General features: G+C 46.9%; 1 protein-coding gene across 3 annotated transcripts in view; it reads right to left on the reverse strand.

The window, feature by feature from the left end:
* Positions 1–21659, reverse strand: part of LOC106607821 (HIVEP zinc finger 2) — a 97947-nt gene that overhangs the window by 62252 nt on the left and 14036 nt on the right. For 2 of the 3 annotated variants that reach the window (XM_014205212.3, XM_014205213.3), the window contains exon 2: positions 21396–21461. The gene's annotated coding sequence lies outside the window, so the exon portion shown is untranslated. Of the gene's footprint in view, positions 1–840; positions 1074–21395; positions 21462–21659 lie in introns of those variants that run through there. The other variant, XM_014205214.3, reaches the window with a different exon arrangement.

The raw sequence follows: 21659 nt of genomic DNA on the forward strand, positions 1-21659 counted from the left end.
ACACACACAGCTCTGTGACAACCCCTGCAGCCCAGACCAGGCCCAGTCTGTCATACACACACACACAGCCCTGTGACAACCCCTGCAGCCCAGACCAGGTCCAGTCTGTCATACACACACACACAGCCCTGTGACAACCTCTGCAGCCCAGACCAGGCCCAATCTGTCATACACACACACACAGCCCTGTGACAACCTCTGCAGCCCAGACCACGCCCAATCTGTCATACACACACACACACAGCCCTGCGACAACTCCTGCAGCCCAGACCAGGCCCAGTCTGTCATACACACACACACAGCCCTGTGACAACCCCTGCAGCCCAGACCAGGCCCAATCTGTCATACACACACACACAGCCCTGTGACAACTCTTGCAGCCCAGACCAGGCCCAATCTGTCATACACACACACACACAGCCCTGTGACAACCTCTGCAGCCCAGACCAGGCCCAATCTGTCATACACACACACACAGCCCTGTGACAACCCCTGCAGCCCAGACCAGGCCCAGTCTGTCATACACACACACACAGCCCTGTGACAACTCCTGCAGCCCAGACCAGGCCCAGTCTGTCATACACACACACACAGACAAGCAAAGTGAAGGCTGTATCGCTACAACAACACACAGCAGACAGTGGGTAACACAACACACAGAGCAGAAGGCCCCCCTGCCCTGTCTGTCACTATCAGCACTCCGGTGGCAATCCAACAGCCACTGTCATCCCCCATTCAGTTTACAAAACACACTGACAACAAGGAAATCACCTTCTCAGCAGCAACACCAGAGAGAGAGACAGAGAAAAGGAGAGAGGGAGAAACATTTGGTCTACCAACCTGGCTATATCAGCTCCCCAGTCCCACAACATCTCCAGTCACCGACAGCATTCCTCTGGGGTGAAACTCCTCTTGTCCATTCTCTGTGGTCACCAATAGAAAAACCAAACTGCCGGGCCAAACTCCCATCAATCAGAATAGCCACTCACTGGTAGAGAGAGAGTGTATGCTTGTTAGGAGACCTACTGATGTAAGCTAGTCACCAGAGAAAATACCCAGTCAGTCATGACGCATACTTAGGAACAGAAATAGCAATAGGGCCCCCAGAGGGATTATACAACAGACTACATTTAGAGGCACTTCCACTGGCCCAAAGACCAGGCAGGCAGCGGCTTATACACACTCTCGCTCTCTCTTTCTCTTCTCTCTCTCTTTGCTGGCCCCCGAGTCTTTTTTTCACAAAGTAAGTTGACATTTTCCTAAGCAAGATATGAGCACAAATAGAGGGGTCAAGTGAAAGGCAACAGTTAGGGGGTGGAGTGATAGGAGCATGCCTGTTGCAGGATGCTGCTCTCTCTTAGTTATGGCTGCATAATGAATGGAATTGTAATCAAAATTGCAATATTGACATGTGCAATATCCATATCGCAAGAGGCTGCAATTTGTTTTAAATGCCACGAATGTAACATTTTAATGTAAAAAGTGTCTCCCTGGGAAGCTCTGCCCAACACTTTGGTTCCTAACTTGTCACAACAACTTCTACTGTACCTGTCGTTGTCATGCCAAACAACACCAACCATAGAATCAGAATACTCCTTTTATTTATATGATCCCAACAGTTCACCCAAGTGTTTTGACCTAAATCACAAGTAAAATCGCAATCGCAATATTTGGTAAACAAAATAGCAATTAGATGACATTCCCATATCGTGCAGCTGTACTCTTTACTGTTGTGATGACACAGTAGCACAGCCTTATCGGGGCAGCCCGGCAGGCCCCCGGGGGTTGTCCTGTCCCAGAGAGTGTGTACCGGCCAGGGGGCCATAACAACATGGTAACCCCCCCCCCCCCTCCTTTCTCCCCTCTACCCCTCCCGCCCTGCTTGCTTCCCCTGCCGCCTGTGACTCCCCATCTCCCCCTCCTCCATCCCACTCCTCACCTCTATAAATATCTCGCCAGGCCAATACTGTAAAATCCTCTGAGATGTGCCATCTCTGGCCCCATCCTCTGCTCTCCGGTCAACGATATAATTTGCTCCTGTCTTGCTCTTTCAACACGCGGCTACCACCACATTATCGGCCACGGAGAGTGACATTGGGACAGGTCAGCACTGCGACAAGGCATCACAGAAAGTGGGGGAGAGAGAGAGAGGGAAAGGGAGAGAGGGAAGTGCGAAAGGGGAGAGGGAGCGAGGGGGGAGAGAATCCCTGCTGAGAAAAAGCATCCAGCCACAACTCTCTTTGCAGCTGTAGTGCGAATATTAGTGCATGTTTATGGTTCTATCTCAACCACAGGTATGTCATGACTGACAGCGGTGCGGCAAGTTTGAGGGTCACCGTGTAACATTCTCCGCATTGCATACATTCAGGGTCACACATGGCCAAAACAGCAGGCATTTTGGAGAGGAATTCCCCTCAACACTAGGCGGATGACAACAAACACGTTTGGCAATTGTTTTAAGTGGACCAACTCAACCAAGGTTAGACACCAGTCCCGTGCTGGTGATAAATTGGTTAATAACGCCCATACTGTCATGCAAGACAAACGTACACATCTATCATAAGCCCACTGTTACTTTGACCTTACTGGAGAATCCAATTTACAGGTCTAAAAATAACTTAACCTCTGTTGACCTCTCTATGGGGAATCAGGAACCGGTGTGGGCAGGAGACAACTGGGAATAGTTGGCCCCAATACGCACACACACCATGGACTCCCGGGAGACCTGACACCATAGCCACTTATGGGCAATTCAAAGTAACCAACACCTGCTGTGAACAGAAGTCAATAGTCCACACTGTATACCTCTTAGTAAGAGCGCAGTGCTCTTGAGTAGTGAGCAGTACCAGACGCATAGTTGAACGCAGGTCTGAGACAAGATCAGTAGAACACAGTTTCACACAGTCCACAACGACATGCCTAGTTATTTCTACCCTGCACGTGTATTTACAGTGGTAGGCAATAGAAAGAGAATAACAGTACACCACACGACATATGGACAGATGTTTGGAGAGAAAAACAGGTAGTTGCTAACGAAAACAGTCAGCAGTGCTTAACACGCTCAAGACTTTCTCAGACTTTATCTTAAAGAAACAGTCCCCCCATCCTCCTGTACTGGTGGAATATCTTCATTAGAGAAACATGTTGGTTATGTAACCGAGTAAAACTAGGACAGTTCTCTACCATGTTGGCCCTTTCGTATTTTCAACATACTCGGAGTATAAATAATGAACCTACTTATTGTGGAAAATGCACATATTCATATAAACACGCAACATGCCCTGGATACCAAGCAACAGAATGGTATAGTAGCAACATATTTCCATAGTTGAGTTTTTATATGTGTAGTGTTTTATGAATATTGTATTTTGATTGTCTTCAATCAAAAACGGTATAAAATACCAACCAAGTTGCCAGTGTGTACAGATACAGTCATGCTGGAGAGAATGATTAAGGTTATAGGTACTGGCTTGGGTCCCTGCCCGGGGTAAAGTGACCCACTCATCCAGCTCTGTTATGACGTCCAATACACAGGGGCCAGAGAGATCCTCCTTCATCCCAACTCATCCTGTGTGTGTGTGTGTGTGTGTGTGTGTGTGTGTGTGTGTGTGTGTGTGTGTGTGTGTGTGTGTGTGTGTGTGTGTGTGTGTGTGTGTGTGTGTGTGTGTGTGTGTGTGTGTGTGTGTGTGTGTGTGTGTGTGTGTGTGTGTGTGTGTGTGTGTGTGTTGGGGGCGGGGAATGCCCACACAGATCACCTCACCTCAGTATCTTGATAAGGGAATCAACCACCTCTCCTCTCTTGGCAGGTAGACTAGCGATTCAGAGCGTCGGGCCAATTACCAAAAGGTCACTGGTTCAAATCCTGAACCGGCAAGGTGGAAAAATCTTCCGTTCTGCCCGTTCTGTCGATTAAGGCAGCCCCCCCGCACTTCTCTGATTCAGAGAGGTTGGGTTAAAAGCCAAAGACACGTTTCGGTTGAATGCATTCAGATGTGCAACCAACTAGGTATCCCCAGGTACATGTATCTCTGTTCCACACAGCTGAGGTGCATTTAGCTAACATTTATACATAAAACACAAACTCTCTCACTGTCCACGTTTGAAAACCATTTAGCTAGCTAGTGAAACAGATTAGAGAACCATGTAGAGTTCTTCAAGTGGAGAATTATTTGAACACAGCTGAAGATAATTTTGCAGCACCTCAGGTCAATGCATTGCCTTATGGGTTTTTATACCATAAAATGTCTAGCAAGATTCCAACCTTTTCCATCCAGGACCCTGCACAACGTTAGTCCCAAAACTCTGAGTGGAGTGTACCCTTTTAAAAGGCTACAAAATGGCAAAAAAATAACCTAAATGTATGCTATAAAAAGTCAGTAAGCCTCTTTCTGGGACAAGAGCAAACAAACAGTGTTAATTGAGGACTTTCATCCACTCCATTACATCCCCTCCTTTATAGCATCAATATTTCATCTCAAGTATTGCTGGAAGTATTTTACACACGCTGATATCCTGCTAGAAGAGTGATTTCCTATTAACACTTGCATAATTAACCAACATAGCTACCTCGATGAAATGCTTGGAAGTATTTACGGCACTGCGACACGGACGCCTTGTTTAAATCAGGCAGAGTGGCGGGAAATGAAATAATATGTTTTCCCCAAAAGCAGGTGGCAATACGACACGTATCCCTCTGAAACCCGTTGCCTTCAGGAGTAGTTAACCCCAATGCAAGTGATCAGAGACCAGGAATCATATTGAACTTCCTATAAAACAGGAAGAGAAAGATGTTACATTTCATCAGCCACATATTGGATATCTGTGCCTAATGTAAAGTGGCCATGACAGCTACACTGAGAGAGAGAAGAAAAAAAACAGATAACTGGAGAAGAGAAAAACTGGGAAGGGGGAACTTTCTCTGTATTCTTATGTTTAAAGCTGAGCAGTGGGTTTCACTTATACACCCCTGGAGCTCACAAAGAGGAATACAGTAAGTCCCCACAGCATGCAACACACACTACATTTTAATTAGCAATACAGAGCATCCGGAAAGTATTCAGACCCCTTCCCTTTTTCCACATTTTGTTACGTTACATCCTTTTCTAAAAATGATTAAATTATTTTCTTTTTTATCATCAATCTACACAAAATACCCCACAATAACAAAGCAAAAAAAACGAAATACCTTGTTTACGTAATTCTTCAGACCCTTTGCTATGAGACTCGAAATTGAGCTCAGGCGCATCCTGTTTCCATTGATCATCCTTGAGATGTTTCTACAACTTGATTGGTGTCCACCTGTGGTAAATTCAATTGATTGGACATGATTTGGAAAGACACACATCGGTCTATATAAGGTCCACAGTTATAGTGCACGTCATAGCAAAAACCAAGCCATGAGGTCGAAAGAATTGTCCGTAGAGCTCAGAGACAGGATTGTGTTGAGGCACTGATCTTGGGTAGGTTACCAAATACATTCTGCAGCATTGAAGGGTCGCAAGAACACAGTGGCCTGCATCATTCTTAAATGGAAGAAGTTTGGAACCACCAAGACTATTCCTAGAGCTGGCTGCCTGGCCAAACTGAGCAATCGGGGGACATGGGCCTTGGTCAGGGAGGTGACCAAGAACCCGACTGTCATTCTGGCAGAACTCCAAAGTTACTCTGAGGGGACGGGAGAACCTTCCAGAAGGACAACCATCTCTGCAGCACTCCACCAATCAGGCCTTTATGGTACTGTAGAGTGGCCAGACGAAAGCACCTAAAGGACACAGACCATGAGAAACAAGATTCTCTGATCTGATGAAACCAAGATTGAACTCTTTGGCATCTGGAGGAAACCTGGCACCATCCCTACGGTGAAGCATGGTGGTGGCAGCATTATGCTGTGGCGATGTTTTTTTAGCGGCAGGGACTGGGAGACTAGTCAGGATCGAGGGAAAGATGAACGGAGCAAAGGCCTTGATGAAAACCTGCTCCAGAGCGCTCAGGACCTCAGACTGGGGTGAGGGTTCACCTTGCAACAGGACAACAACCCAAAGCACACAGCCAAGAAAACGCAGGAGTGGCTTCGGGACAATGTCTGAGTAAAGGGTCTGAATACTTAAGTAAATGTGATATTTCATTATTTTATTTTAATTCCCAATTTGCTATAAATTCAACAACAAAACATTTTGTTTTGTCATTATGGAGTATTGTGTGTAGATTGATGATAATAATTTTTTATTTTTTAATCGATTTTAGAATAAGGCTGTGCTGTAACAAAATGTGGAAAAAGTCAAGGGGTCTAAATACTTTCCGAATGCACTGTATGTCTAATGTTATGGTATTGAGTGCAGGTTGTATGACCTCCAGACAACACATTGTTCATTTTTCATGGACATTTTCCCTCACATCATTCCCCATTTAACTTGACAAATGTGCTCCTTTAAGCAGATATTGAATAAGCAGATATCGAATGAGTTCATCACATTTTATCGCTTTTTATATCATTTTCCATTTTCTCCTTTTAGTCAGGTAGGGACAGAGAGAGAGAAGTAGAAACACAGTGTGTCACATGTTCCTGGCAGCATCAGCCTCTCTAATAGGACCAGAGTCGGAGTCATATTTGACCTGGCGACCCCTGACAGTCCCTGGCCAGGAGGTGGATCTCCCAGCAAGCCCTGGGGGAGCGTGAGGGAGCCTGACAGAAGGAGAGCAAGCGATCATGAAAACAGTCACTCAGCAGCCCCTCCAAAACAAACACGCTCTCATGCAACCCAAGGCACAATTGCTCATCGGAGTGCAAGGCAGTGACTCGCTCTCAGCCAGCCATCAGGGACCCAGTTAGTAGTTATACAACGCAACCCCGCCTACCTGTCTGCGTGTTTTCAACTGTCAGCCGAGTGGGTATCCCACAGCTGTCCCCGATTCCAACGATGAAAACCTTTCGGTGCGAAAACCGAAAACTGAACGTCTCCCCCGAGCCCCTCTCTCTGGCCCTTTCATTCCACAGGGTCTTATGTTGCCCGGGGCACCTTTTGCCCCCGGCAGTAAGGCAAAGCAGGCAGAACAGCCCAGAGAGCCCCCCCACTCGCCCTTTCCACTCCCCCATGGCCTTTTCTTACTCCCACTAGAGTGTCAGTTTACGCCAAAATCAGCCAGACAAGCAGTACCAATTTTAGACTTGGCCCTAAGTCAGATCAGCTGGCTGATGCGGGGGCTTCCCAAACAGAACACCCCTGCTGAGGTCGGATGGCCCTCAGCACCCCTCCAAACAGCAATGCATGGAAGTGCAGGTGACTCACTAAGAGCCAGGCTCAAGAACAAAACAACCAAAAGATATCTGGGTTCAGGCTGGCTCACTGAAAATGCCTGTTTTTCAAACTTGAATCAAAACCAAATGCTGCAGACAACTAATAGGTAATATAATGTTGTGATTCATGAAAGACCATGGATGGGAGTTAATAAAAAATTCAATTATTATTATTATTTTTAACAATTGCCCTGGAAAAAGCATTATCGCCTCATAATCACATTTTTGTGATTTGCCACTTTTTAATTTAAATGAAAGACAATTGTCAGCCCAAATCCTCCATCACAGATGGCTGGATGAAATGTTCATCAAACATGATATTAATTGGGATGCATCACACCTTTCAGTTTTACAGCCGATTTACATAATCTGGGTTTTAACAGGTTTTAATGGCAGCCAATTTGTAGCTATTTGTGGCATGCACACAGGAACTGAGTAGGAGGCTCTGAGAGGGTGGTAAGTGGCATCTTGAATATTGACAGATGTAATAAAAAAAACATTTCAATGACTTTCATGAATATCCAGTAAACCCCCCCCACACACACACACACTCAAAAAACAGGTTTAAATCCTCATACACGATGCTCTACACCACAAATAAGCAAGCATGTTCTAGAAGAAAGTACATCTATAGAGGAACATGATCAGAATGACATGTCTCTTTACATCGACTGAGATGATAATCTTACCTTTCGCATTCTAAAAACAACTCCCTCCAGCAGGGACAACAAAGCGAAAGCACAGACATAGCATTCATATTTATAGCCTGAGCAGACTGTCATTTACATTCTATGGCCTGGCTGGGGAGTAGAGTAACACTGAGAGGTTGTTTGTGGATGAGCGGTGAAGGACATGCAGGCTGATAGGCTCAGGCTGAAAATACAATGGGCTGCCCCTTGAATGTTCTTTCCCTCTCTCTCACACACACACACACACACACACACACACACACACACACACACACACACACACACACACACACACACACACACACACACACACACACACACACACACACACACACACACACACACACACACACATGACCAAGCAGGTCAATTGTAATGGCAATCATTTCATTCTGAAAGACCAATAACGGTATGAAATTAATTCACAGGTACCAAATGGATAGAAAGATAAACCACAGTACAATCTGCATGTGCCGTCGATCCATCTAGTTCTGTTTAGAATACAACTGAATGAAACACTTAGCTCCCAGCCCAGTGATTGATTCCATGGCTGTCTGATGGATGTGTAAACTTTTAGCTAACACAAATGGAGTGCCACGCTGAATAAAGCAGACCCAGTCAACTGGTCTGGTAACTGGTCAGGTAACAGAATCCCAATACATGGCATCAATATCCAACCTAACTAAATCCTCAATGACGAAGTCTCTGTGGGAATCTTCTCACCTTGGAAAACCAAAACGACTTGCCGATCCTGGATGTGATCCTGTTTCCTTACCTCAGTTTCCCACACTCACTCCTAATGAGGACCTGCATGCTTTTTCCCGCTCCCTGTGTACGGTGCTGCCAAGAAAGGCAGTCACTGGGCCCTTAGCCCTGGTTGTAAACATGTCTTGTTTCGGGAAGTAACATGACACATATTTATTTAGGAATTTCTCCGAAAAATCAACAAGCTTTGTTAGCTTGTCCTGGCTTGCACACACAACAACACCCTTAATGGGAAGTTTTATAGGGTTCTATTAAACTATGGGAGCAGCTATATACAGTTGAAGTCGGACGTTTACATACACTTAGGTTGGAGTCATTAAAACTCGTTTTTCAACCACTCCACAAATTTCTTGTTAAAAAACTATAGTTTTGGCAAGTCAGTTAGGACATCTACTTTGTGCATGACACAAATAATTTAGGATTAAATGTCAGGAATTGTGAAAAACGAAGTTTAAATGTATTTGGCAGGTGTATGTAAACTTCCGACTTCAACTGTATCTGTGACTTCATATCATGTTATGTTATGGATGCCTCTGTTGGTGTTGTGACTTGATCTGTGGGAATATTGCAGTTTCTTATAAAACAGTAGTGTGTGTGTAATCCTAGCTAGTGTAAAGAATGGTGTGACTTTTCACAACATTGTCGCGCTACATGGATGCCATTGCTTTGTTGAAGGGGCTATTGTATTACCAGGGTCATCCCATCAACTGTAATGAAAGAATATTCGAGATGGTACAACAATAACACATATACTGTAACCATGGTGACAGGCTACAGTGGACTACTGATTTAAAAATACCAAAAATGACTAGTAATAAATAAATCAAGAGTATTTTATCTCTTCAAAGCCATCAACAAAGACAGGCCTTTACACAGAACACTTTGTGTCTGGCAATGTACTCGTAGATCAGCTGGCAGAGAAGACAACATCACGTCGCTTACCCATAGAGGACAGCACTACTACGAAACCTACTTTCTAGGTGAATTTAGTGGGTATTAAGAGGATATTGTATAACTACTGTATAACGAGCATGCGTGATGACTCATATAGTGAAGGTAATTCTAGATGGAGAACATGGATGAGATGGGACCCAAATTCATTTGCACCTCTTTTGTTTCAAGTCATTTGTCTTCAACGAATGAGCGGTGCTACAAATAGACACACTGAAAATAATAGGTGACCTCATTATCTTCTCAGCAGGATTATTACATATACACCAACCATCCTCCATTCATACTCTATCAATACCACACTAACTACACTGCCCGTGGAGAATACAGTAGTAGACACCATTAGCACCCCCAGCCTCTGAGACTCTGCCTCTGTATACCGCCTCGGTTAAAGTAACTTCTCTCCGTGTCAAACTCTGCAAGCAGACTTCACCTTCTGCCTCTTATCTGACTCAACAGCACAGGTCTACGAGCGGGGCACCACCATCAAGCAACACTCTCTCTCTCTCTCTGCACTATTCAGCATAAAATATGCATCAAATTATATAACGCTTATATAATGCATCCCTCGCACAAGTCTGGGCTAAGCAATGCTGTGTTCTACAGCTAATTAAGCGATCCGTGCAGAGCAAAACAGAGCAGGGGGAGCTGCTAATTTTAGGTCCTTCCCCGAGCCCATCCCAGAAACAGGAGGCTGAGAAGCAGCGGGAGGCTCCGGAGCTACCGCAACAGAGTGGCTCAAGGCAGGGGGAGAGAAGGGAGGAGAGAATGCGGGTGGGGTGGGGGGAGAGAGAGAGATAAGGTCCCCAGTCAAACAGAGCAGACAGACCCGGGTTTCATCAGCGGAGAGCCCAGGTCTGTCCCAGCAGAGGAAATCAATCTGCCTCCCTGCCTCTCTGCCTGCTGCTGGGCCTTCCTCAGATCCGCTGTGTGTTTATGCAGATTATTAGCTTTAATAGAGTCCTCTGCAAACACTGGACCACATGTGTAACACCAGTCAGGCAGCCGCACTGATTCATCTGTATCCTGGAGCAGATCCTTCTCTCCTCCCCTGCTGGTCCGTTGGGCTAACCTAATAAGTTATCAATACTAACATCTACAACTCCAACAGTTAGTCACCTAAGCATATTGTGGTATCAGCCTCATACTCAAGTGTGGTTTAATCACCTCACAAGGCCACCAACACACACCATTATTTTCCTTATCCATTCAAGGAATTAAGGAGATGTCATGAGTGGGCGCATACGGAGCTGAAACATTATTCTGAGACGAACAAAGAGTAGTTTGTGTGCAGACAAGAGCAGACAGGGGAGGGAGGGAGAGAGAGAGGCTGGGGAAAACTGGCATCTGTGAGGAGTACTAAAGAAGGACCCAGGCCTCAGGCTAGAGCCTTCTCTGGGGGGTCTCGCTGAACAACGATGCTTTAAACACTGCTCAATTCACCTGGCGGACGGGGAAGCATCCGCCCCCACTCACCTTCACTCTCTCAACGCTATCCTTAACAAGGTCTCCCCCATCTGGCTGTAGCTAAACAGCAGTGCTGCTCTGTGTGAGTGGCTGACCAAAATTCTCTCACATAAATGTATGTTGCCTAAAAAAAGACAGAGCAAATATGCAGCAATCTTTTACAGGATTACAGTCTCGACTAGCATCGGAATTTGCTCCTTCAATATTTATATATCCCACAAACTTGCCAGAGCAGCTTTTTGGATCTCTGCTTGGGAGAGAAAAAACACCTAAATTATAGCTTTCTAAACAGTGGCACATCAGACACCTAAGCTATCAAATGAAACTACAGGGACTCCCTTTCAACACCAAATAATATTTATGCACTCCTTACGACGTAAAACATTGTTTATTTTTAAACACTTTCTGCATAATCTTTTACAGTACTTTTTGCATCGCAATATTTCAAATGCAAAAAAAAGTACATTCTTGCAGCAAGTAAAATAATACATGGGCCTAATTCATACTGCATAGTACACCGATATACTGTATGAACTTCTTGCTCTACAGGAAGGCAGCTTGTAAATTCAGTGGGGCCTCTCACACATAGAACAGCATCTCCCCTGTAGTATCCTGCCCAGTAGGCATGGATACTCAGGGCTCACTTAACTCTAATTACTCCTCATTGACTTAGAACAGAGCTGATCCCAGGACTATCAATTCTCCTGTAGCTGTCAGCGCTGAGTGATACGGCTGAGTGATACGGCTGAGTGATACGGCTGAGTGATACGGCCCAGTGTTGCCCATGTCTCTAACGCTCATTCTGTACAGACACAGGTATTCTCAGCGATGACCTAACTGTACACGTAGCTCCCTGACGTTGCTAGCAATTCTATGGCGAGCAGAGGGGTGAACTGAGGATGGAGGAGCACATCACAGAGAGATGGAGGGCATTCTTCTGATCCATTCCATGCATGCGGGCCCGGGCGCTGTACTGTAAAGCATGTTACTCGTCATTATTGCACCTCCCATTAGTCGGTGTTGTGTACGAACTGGCTTGCAATGCAGACAGAGTCGTTAGCTGTGAGGGAAGTGTGTAGCATGCCACAGCATGGAAGATTGAAGGCTCCCAATGCAGTTCTGACAGACCGGATGCTTAAATTAGATACTCAGGAGAGGAGCAACAATGTCAGCTTCTGTGGATCTGCCAACTGCCAGATGGGATGAGAAAATGGCCAGAAATCAGATAAAAGAGAAACTTCCCACTAGGCTACCGGTGCATACCTGCCTGCCAAGACACAGCGCCTACAGGACTACTAGCTACGTACGCTACTTGCATTGGAAATGTTTTGAAATCGCACACACACAACCTGCTTTCTGTGTCCAGGGGGTAAGGTGTGTGCACACTGGTGTAGATTGAGTGATTATGCCTTTGCAACACTATGTTTTATTTGAGACGTGTTCCCGAATGAGAGGTGGCACCATTTTTTTAATTTGGGGGTTCCGCAAATATTCTCTTTACCTTCCCTCCAAGTGTTTTGTGGTGCGCTATAGGTGTGTTTATTCCCTGATTTATTCTGCTGTGTGGCGCGGTGGACCCAGACTGGAGAGGAGAGGAGAGGAGAGGAGAGGAGAGGAGAGGAGAGGAGAGGAGAGGAGAGAGGAGAGGAGAGGAGAGGAGAGGAGAGGAGAGGAGAGGAGAGGAAGGAGGAGGAGAGGTGGTATGTAGACCGTGGTGTTGACACAGCCAGGATGCTAAAGCATATGCAGCGTTGGTCACTGGCAGCACTAGAGACATGACACAGAGGCAGCTCACACTTCCCTTCCTCAGCCCACCTAAATAAGATGTGAGAGGGTTCGTGTTGTGGGTGTGGGTGTGGGTGTGGGTGAGTGAGTGCGTGCGTGAGTGTGCAATGGCGACGCCTCCTCTGCTCAGCCCAAAATCACAGTCTGCTTGGAGAGGAGCAGGATGCAGCTCTGAAGGCAGGTGTCAAGTGGGAGGAAGTGATGATTCCACAACTGTTCCAATTTGTCCCTTGTGCTAGGGATCCATCAACCTATTTAGATATAGGATAGGGAACATACTGTATAAATACACTGAACAACATAAACCCCCATGTCTGGGTCTGATAGTGTCTGACAGCTAAGATAACATACACTACATGTCAGAAAACGTGTGGTGACATGCCTGTCTGACTGGTGCCCACCAACGACTTCAAAATGGTAAACGAGACTAGACAAATGAAGCCTGCTAAAAACACACAGACACCGAATACACTAATAGCTGACTGGCTTTCATGTTCATATCTAGTTCATGTTCACAAAGAGGTTGAATATCAGGCTGATGGCGTTGTCTGGAGCTGTCAGCGGAATATTATCTGTGACTGTAAAGTGTTGCTGCATCACGTAGTAGTCAGACTGATCGTATTGCAGGTGGCAACAAAGCACCACTATTTTTACTATGTCAAACAGGGGAACACAGTAAAGAGCGTTTAAACATATACATCAAAACGCTCTTTTAGATGCCTCTTCGCGTCGCCAGTTAAAAGGATCGAGGACAAACAAAGAAGGGCTTCAGAGCGGAGCTAGATATTCTGACACGTACGGAGAAAAGGAACCATTTTCTCTTTGCAAATATTGTCTTTGGGGTGTCGCTGCGCGCTGACAGGATGAGGAAGAGGATCAATGTTTACAGACAGATCGCTAGGGCTTTGAGGGGGAGGGAGGGAGGGGTTGTATTCATCAGAACCTCTGACACTGCGCTTCACAGTAGATTCAGTGCTGAAGACGTCTGAAGACTGCCAGCCCTGTGATCAAGGGCCCAGCTCAGTGATGGATAGCAACACACACACACAAACACACACACAGGCGGAAAAGGCAACCTCTCCAGGCAAGAGGGAGAGTCAGCTATAATCACATGCAAAGACACGCATATCGTACATATAACTTATCAAAAGCACCCGTCTCCAAAAAAATGGACGAATGGTAGGCAATACTATTGGCCTACTTAGGTTTCTTGTCAATTTGTTTGTCTGTTTGCTTGAAGTTCTAGCATCAGAATTGAAATTCAGCATTCAAAACATGTTTTTCTGGGGTCCTTACAAATTCATGACGACTTTGGTGATGTAGAGATTTCTCTCTTTAATGCCCTGGCTGCCTGTGATGGGAGCTGGGAGCTAAGCTGGGAGCTAGCGAGCACTAGCTAATCCTGAGGGCTAATAGAAAAGTCCAATCCCCTGCCACTCTCATCCCATACATGTCAATACACTCTGGGCTGAAGAGGGTATTATATAAGAGCCAGAGAAGGAGGCTGGAGGATAGGGGAGAGAGCACGTACACAAACATATACACACACACACACACTTGCGTCCATACACACAGAGGGACACTTCTCCTGGGTTTGTACACTGGCCTGCTACTTCGTCAGCACTTTATAGGCGTTTGACGTGACGTTGCCATGTGAGCTAAACCAGGCTCCGACTTTCAGTGTCACATCTTCCCAGCTATTGACCTCTTTTCACTCCCCCCCCAAATCAAAACAAACATCTTGGTCTGGCGTGAGGTAAGGGTGTAAGGAGTGCTTCAGGCTGAGTGGCCAACTGTGGCTAATCATATACTGTGACGCATCCATGGTTCCTGCCTCTGACTGCAGAGTGGATGAGCATCATCGCCATCTTCCCATCATCTCATCATTGGAGTCAATAAAGAGAAGACACCGTCTGTCCGGCTTTCACGTCTCTCTCCTCTCTCCCTCCTCTGGTTAACGCAGTGAGAGGCAACCTGAATGAGGCTGAACAGCAAGGGGTCCGCTAATGGCAGACAGGCCAGATTAAGAGATGGAGAGAGAGGAATTGCAAATATGGCAATGTCAGAGGGGCTCTATCCGTCTCCTCAGCAGGCAGCACTGTCCTGTAGGGCTCACGCACAGACACATGCAATCACAAACACGTGCACACACAGATTCACATGTGTCCATGTAAAGGACTGAGAATTCAGTCATGCTGAGAATAAAATGACAACCTTCCAGTAGCAGGACACACAGGCAGGAAGTGGTGACAATGGCAAACCTTTACCATTCATACAAATCTCACTGGGCGGAAAACCGTTTTTTTTCTCTCTCCTCTTTCACGTGTAAGTGCCTGAAATTGGTGAAAGAAAATATATTTCAAAAACGACTAATCTCTCGCTCTCGCGCTCTCTCTCTCTCCTAGAATATCGTGTACCTCAGTCAGTCCCCACCTCCCCTTAACACCCTCCCTGCTTCTATCTCCTCCTTCTTCTGCCCGCACCCCCTCTCTCGGTCCCCAGACTTCCATCGGCACTCAGCGAGCAGAGCGAGCTAACGAGTGACACTCCTGCCATTTGCTCTTTAGAGAGCGTGGGCGTAGTGAAGTAGCACTTTAGTCACCGCCTGGCACAGCTGCGGGCTCCGGGGAGACCAACTGGTTCTTCCTGCGAGCTCGCCACCTGTTCTGCCATGGCAAAAGAGAGAGAGAGAGAGAGAGAGAGAGAGAGAGAGAGAGGAGAGACAGGGGGGATCAAGCTCACGGTTACAGGGAGGAACAGGTGTGAGATGAGGATCCCTTTGTGGAGTGTCCTCTATGCAGCAGGCAGGCAGGCAGGCAGGCAGGCAGGCAGGCAGGCAGGCAGGCAGGCAGGCAGGCAGGCAGGCAGGCAGGCAGGCAGGCAGGCAGGCAGGCAGGCAGGCAGGCAGGCAGGCAGGCAGAGGGTTGGACTGACTGACTGGGGAGCATAGCTCTGCATTCTACTGTAGCTCATCATCCCTCTTTGGTCCAGTCAGTCCCACCATGGGACTGTACCACCTAGACTGGTCAGGCTGTATTGGTGGGTTATGGTAGAACTATAGTGTACTGCACTAATGATATAGTAACACATAGTGGGATATAGCTTGTCAGATCCATCTTTACCCTTGCCTTTTATGAACTAACACTCGCACTCAGCATGTGTGGGAAGACAGGGGAGGTAGAGTGGAGGTAAGGGGCAGGCAGGGGGCAGGTCTGCGTATCTTGGTGGGTGCAATCACTCCAGCCCTACTTTATCTCCCCTTCCATCTCTCTCATTAGGACGGACCGACCCGAACTCTGCATGCTTCAGCAGCTTCCCTAAACAGGAAGTGTGCATGGCTGCACAGACGTGAGTTTGTGAGCGCATCATTTGCATGTGTGGTGAAGAGGAAGAGGAAATGAAACCGTGCTTCGTTATGCCTTTACTGTACTGAGCCGCAGCGCCGTACGTTTCCTCATCCCCAAACACTGCTTTCCATGTGCTTTGACTAAGGACACAAGGCCTGCCCAAGGACTTCTGGGTAGCTACAGGAAATGGGAACAAGCAAACTGGTACTCAGCGACGATTCAATCCATCTATTAAAATGCTCTGTTATCTATCTCCCAAGCACCATTGGGAAATGGATCACTGTGTGTGTGTGTGTGTGTGTGTGTGTGTGTGTGTGTGTGTGTGTGTGTGTGTGTGTGTGTGTGTGTGTGTGTGTGTGTGTGTGTGTGTGTGTGTGTGTGTGTGTGTGTGTGTGTGTGTGTGTGTGTATTTTCCTCCCCATGGACACAGAGTGAAAGGACAAAACGACGGTTACACAATACAACTCAGAATAATGGATCCACGTGGGTGAACAGGGGTGAATGGGTGTGGACTCATAGAGATGTACCGATGTGCACAGCGTATTCTTTTGTGAGACTAATTGCTTGTAAGCAGAGATAGTGTTCATGTGACGGCTAGGGAATAAATGTGACTTTTAAGTGTATGTGTACACACACCGTTAAATTCCCTGCATATGAGTCTACGTAATCATGGTTCTGTATGGTTATGAATGTGCATGCGTTAGCAACTGAACATGTGCATACATGTGTGTGAGTTCTGCTCTAGATCTGACAAGACTCCTGCAGAGCTCTTGTTCTAAGTCCACACCGATGCAGACGCAGCGTTTTGGCATGCTGCTGCCCCCTGTGTACACCAGCATGAACAGGCAAACAGCAGCTCTCGCTGTGCTACAACATATTGACTGCTCACCTATCCCTCGTGTGTTGATGAAGGTGAAACCCAGACAACACAATTAGCAGCAGCAGCAGCAGCAGCAGCAGCAGCAGCAGCAGCCGGGAGCCAGCTAACAACTTCCTCACATTAGCACAGCCATCAGTCTAGCCACTGCTCCTGACTCCTGGATATCAATTGTTAATGTATCCAATCAATAGAGAAGTAGAATGAGAGAGACAGACAGACAGACAGACAGACAGACAGACAGACAGACAGACAGACAGACAGACAGACAGACAGACAGACAGACAGACAGACAGACAGACAGGCAGGCAGGCAGGCAGGCGGGCAGGCGGGCGGACGGACGGACGGACGGACGGAGGGAGGGAGGGCTAAGGAGAAAGGGGGAGGTTATCTTTCTAGTTAACTGACGTGTTGGGGTTGTGAGTACCTACATGAGAGGCGGACGTCGTGTGCACACATGGCAATCACGTGTGCCTTAATTTTTAGCAGCCATATTTAAATTCCTCCCCTCCCCCGGGGGGGGGAGAATATATTTGGCCACAGCTGTTTCACAGGCTGAGCGCCCCCCTCCTCTCCTCTCCCTTGTTCAGCCCCATACGTCCATACTGTTACACTCTCAATCTGATTCTGCCAAGGACGTGCTGAGCCGCGTGCTGAGGGTTCCCATAGTAACAGAATGTGTCTTTCTACTTTAGGGCTCTCTTTTTCTATCTATTGTCTACCACGCCAGCAGCTTGAATCAAAGCAAATGCCGGGCTGACCAATAGCGCTCATTTATTTTCCTCTCCCGTCAGCTCCCCAGTCCATGACAAGCTTTTGGAATCCCTGCTGTGGTTCATAAAGTGGACCCTTTCATTTTGGATGATGAGGGAGATCGATGTTTAGGTTTTTGGTTTGGGTCTTTGGTGGTGGTATATGGCAGTGATGCTGAAGACTGAAACCCTAAAGACAGCCCAGTCATAGTGTTGGGTAGATTCCTTCCAGGCTTGGCTGTCCAGTGGAGGCCAGGGAGGGCCGTGGGGGCTCAGTACTCAATAAGTGTGTTGCTGTTCCTGGGGTTGCTGTAGCACGTTATAGCTGCGGTAAGCTGCCTGCTCTCCTCTCCTGCTGGGACTCCCCATGGCCATACGGTCAGAGGGGACACGGCAGCTTAACAGCACTTCTACGCCTGGAGCCCTTCCACACACGGGCATAACCACACACACACACACACACACACACACACACACACACACACACCACACACACACACACACACACACACACACACACACACACACACACACACACACACACACACACACATCAGACTCCAACTGCGCCAGAGGTCTCATGTCTTACCCTATTTGCCTTACCCACACCTACTTACCTAGAAAGTCTACGTGTGTGGATTGTTAAATCCCACCAACCCATCATGATGTACCTAAATGTGTCTGCTTCAGGGAGACGGGAGCTGATCTGAGCTAGTAGGGAGCTGACGGCTCATTATGGGGATGAGTTTAGCCCTGGTGACCAGCGTAGCTGCAGATCTCTCTCTGTATCCGAGCTCTCCCTGCCAGGTGTGGAGTGTCTGAGCCCCAGCACCTTGGTCCGATACTCCCGCCTGGCAGCATTGACCTTTCCCTGGGTTTAGGGCTGAAGATGGCAGTGCTGACAGAACCCCGCTGCTTTCAGAGGGAGCTGAGCTGGCTGGGCCGATGCCGCGTGACAAACAGTGACAGCCCAGAACTCAAGGGCATCGCGTGACTGGCCACAGAGCTGAGCCACCTCCACCTCTGTATGCCTGCTCGACACTGCACTGGAGACAGGCACACATTCACTACTACACCAAAGGAGAGAGTAGACCAGAGAAGCCTTATCTGACCCAGCGCATGGTAGTCTGACCTGCTACAGTAGCCACTATCCTATGGGGATTCAACTTCACAGTAGACAGACTCTTGTCTACATGGATGTGGGGTGGGAGTGTTTCCTGTTGAATACGAAATAGGCACCAGTGGAACTCAAATCCTACCTCGCATGAGCCTCCTGGGTGCGTGGCTGGCTGGCTGGGCTGGGGTGACAGCAGGGCCAGAGTGGCCCTGCTGTCACTACCTGTAAGCATGGCAGGCAGTTCCACTAGGAACACGAAGCTATGGGTAACAGCAGAAGGAAGGTACTGCGAGACACGACTGTCACTTGTACAATGCAAGCTCCGTCTATGAGTAAATATACCTTAATGGTTAACGTACTGCTTCGGAAACAACAAGTCACTGGACAATGAACATAGGTACTGATAATAATTTGGCATAATAATATGAATGTTACCATGTATCAAGCCACTATTCATAAATTATAACACATCAAGCTCAACCCACTTCTGTGTGAGAGTCCATTGGTGCTCTGTGGGAGGAAGGGGTTATGGCTATACACCCACAGGCAAGACTGTATAAATCCTACTTCCCTGTCTGTCTGTCTGTCTGTCTACACTGAAGACCCATGGAAACTATTTTCCGTTGGACAGGACATGACCTAAATACAGAGAGCCTCCATAAACTGTTTCACGACTGACGTCTTCTCCCAAAACACCATGCATCCCACTCCACTAACAGCTTCAGTTGCACCCCCAATATCCTCTATATTGAACTTTGACGAACCGATGTCTAACCCCTCCCGGCTGTTGACAGCTCCTGCTGCTCAGCTGACTCACTGGCCGCCATTTTGGATCCCACAGTTTTCCAGGGGGTTGCATGAATCTCCAATTAGCAGATGAAACAACAACTGGAGGGCTCTACTACAGTGCTCTCCTGTCATCTTAGAAAAATAGAGCTTGGAAACATAAACATTGCATGATGACAGATCCCAAGGCAGAGAGAAACAAGATTATAAATTCCTTTTAACCAACTAAGCACTTAATACCATTGGATTGTGTCTGCAGGGAAAATAAACAGTTACCAACCCAGAGTTTACTATATGGTACAAAATGAAGAGGAAAAAGTATTGAAGTAATAAACAGTATCGAATTCTATTGCAATATAATATTTAATAACGTATCGATAAAACCATAGTCATTTCAAGAACTGGAAAGCTCTCCTTTTTAAACAGAAAGGGAAGAAGTCTCTCTTTTCTCTTGTTGAGCAGCTTGCCACACAAAGTTGTGCAATTAGTGACATTTCTCCCTGCCTGTGCCCCCGTTACCCACCTACACTGGCACTGCCAGGCTTGTCACCCCGAATCGCAGCCACAGGTAGCACTGAAGCACCCCCACACTGTCACTCCCACTTCCTGTGTGAGCCGGGGACGACGAGATGCTGACATTCACACACTGACGGACGTGTGGGGCGGGCGCACCCACACACACACACACACACACACACACACACACACACACACACACACACACACACACACACACACACACACACACACACACACACACACACACACGCACACACACACACACACACACGCACACACACACGCACACACACACACACTCGGCAGAGTGTGATGGTTATCAGTGTTTTACATGTATTTTTTCTTTCTGCAGCCCCACTGAGAGCCTCAGTCAGTCAAAGAACTGTGCTGCAGCCGGAATGCACACCACCTTCCACAACAAGGCACAAAGGGCAAGCAGTAGAGAGAGACATATAAAGGAACAGGATATGACACAGTGACACGAGTGACAGAAGGATGCTCTTTAAACCTTCAAAGGCTACATTGCTGCACGTTGTCAACAGCGTCAACAACATCATCGGACGCCGACTGTTTCTTTTATCAAGCCCATTGCATGGAAATAATTGCACCATAATTAGTCTGGCGACATTAGTATGTTAATGGATTGACAAAGCGCGCACAAAAAACATCCTACATTTTGGATATTATACTCTTGGCAAAAGAATTGTAACTGAGTTATTTGGTTACCATGGTATTCAGCAGTGACATTGAGAATAATTCTACAAAATAACTACCTTACGCCTCATTCAAACCCGTCTATCGGACAAAGGGACTGCCATTTTACCCTCTAACGACGGGTATTGTGCAAAAAAGAAAAACGGCTTCATTGGTTCTGTTAAAGATCTCTCACTTTTAGACAGAAATTCACACATTAACACATCTAGCAAGCTGTCCCTTCTATGATGTAGCTCCTGTCCTGTGTAAAGAATGATGGAAATGGCTGACCAGACATATACAGATGGAAAAACGGTACAGTCCAGTCAGTAGAGTACAGTATGGGAACATACCTCCGGGATTTGTCAGACTTCTTCTCCCTGGCAAAGTTATCCAGGCACACACCCTCTTCACACACTCTGTGATCGGGGGAGAGAGAAACAGGCTGTCAGAATATAAAGACTAGTGGCTAAACGTGCATGACCATGCACAAATACCACACAAATACCACACAAATCCCAGACAAACACAGTGAAAGTGTAAATTGGTATTCATGTATATTCTGCACAAAGTGAACAGTGAACCTGCTCGCCACACTTTTCTTCTATGTATCTGTG

This window comes from Salmo salar, chromosome 06 (assembly GCF_965601325.2).
Source record: "Salmo salar chromosome 06, fSalSal1, whole genome shotgun sequence".
Taxonomy (NCBI): Eukaryota; Metazoa; Chordata; class Actinopteri; order Salmoniformes; family Salmonidae; genus Salmo; species Salmo salar.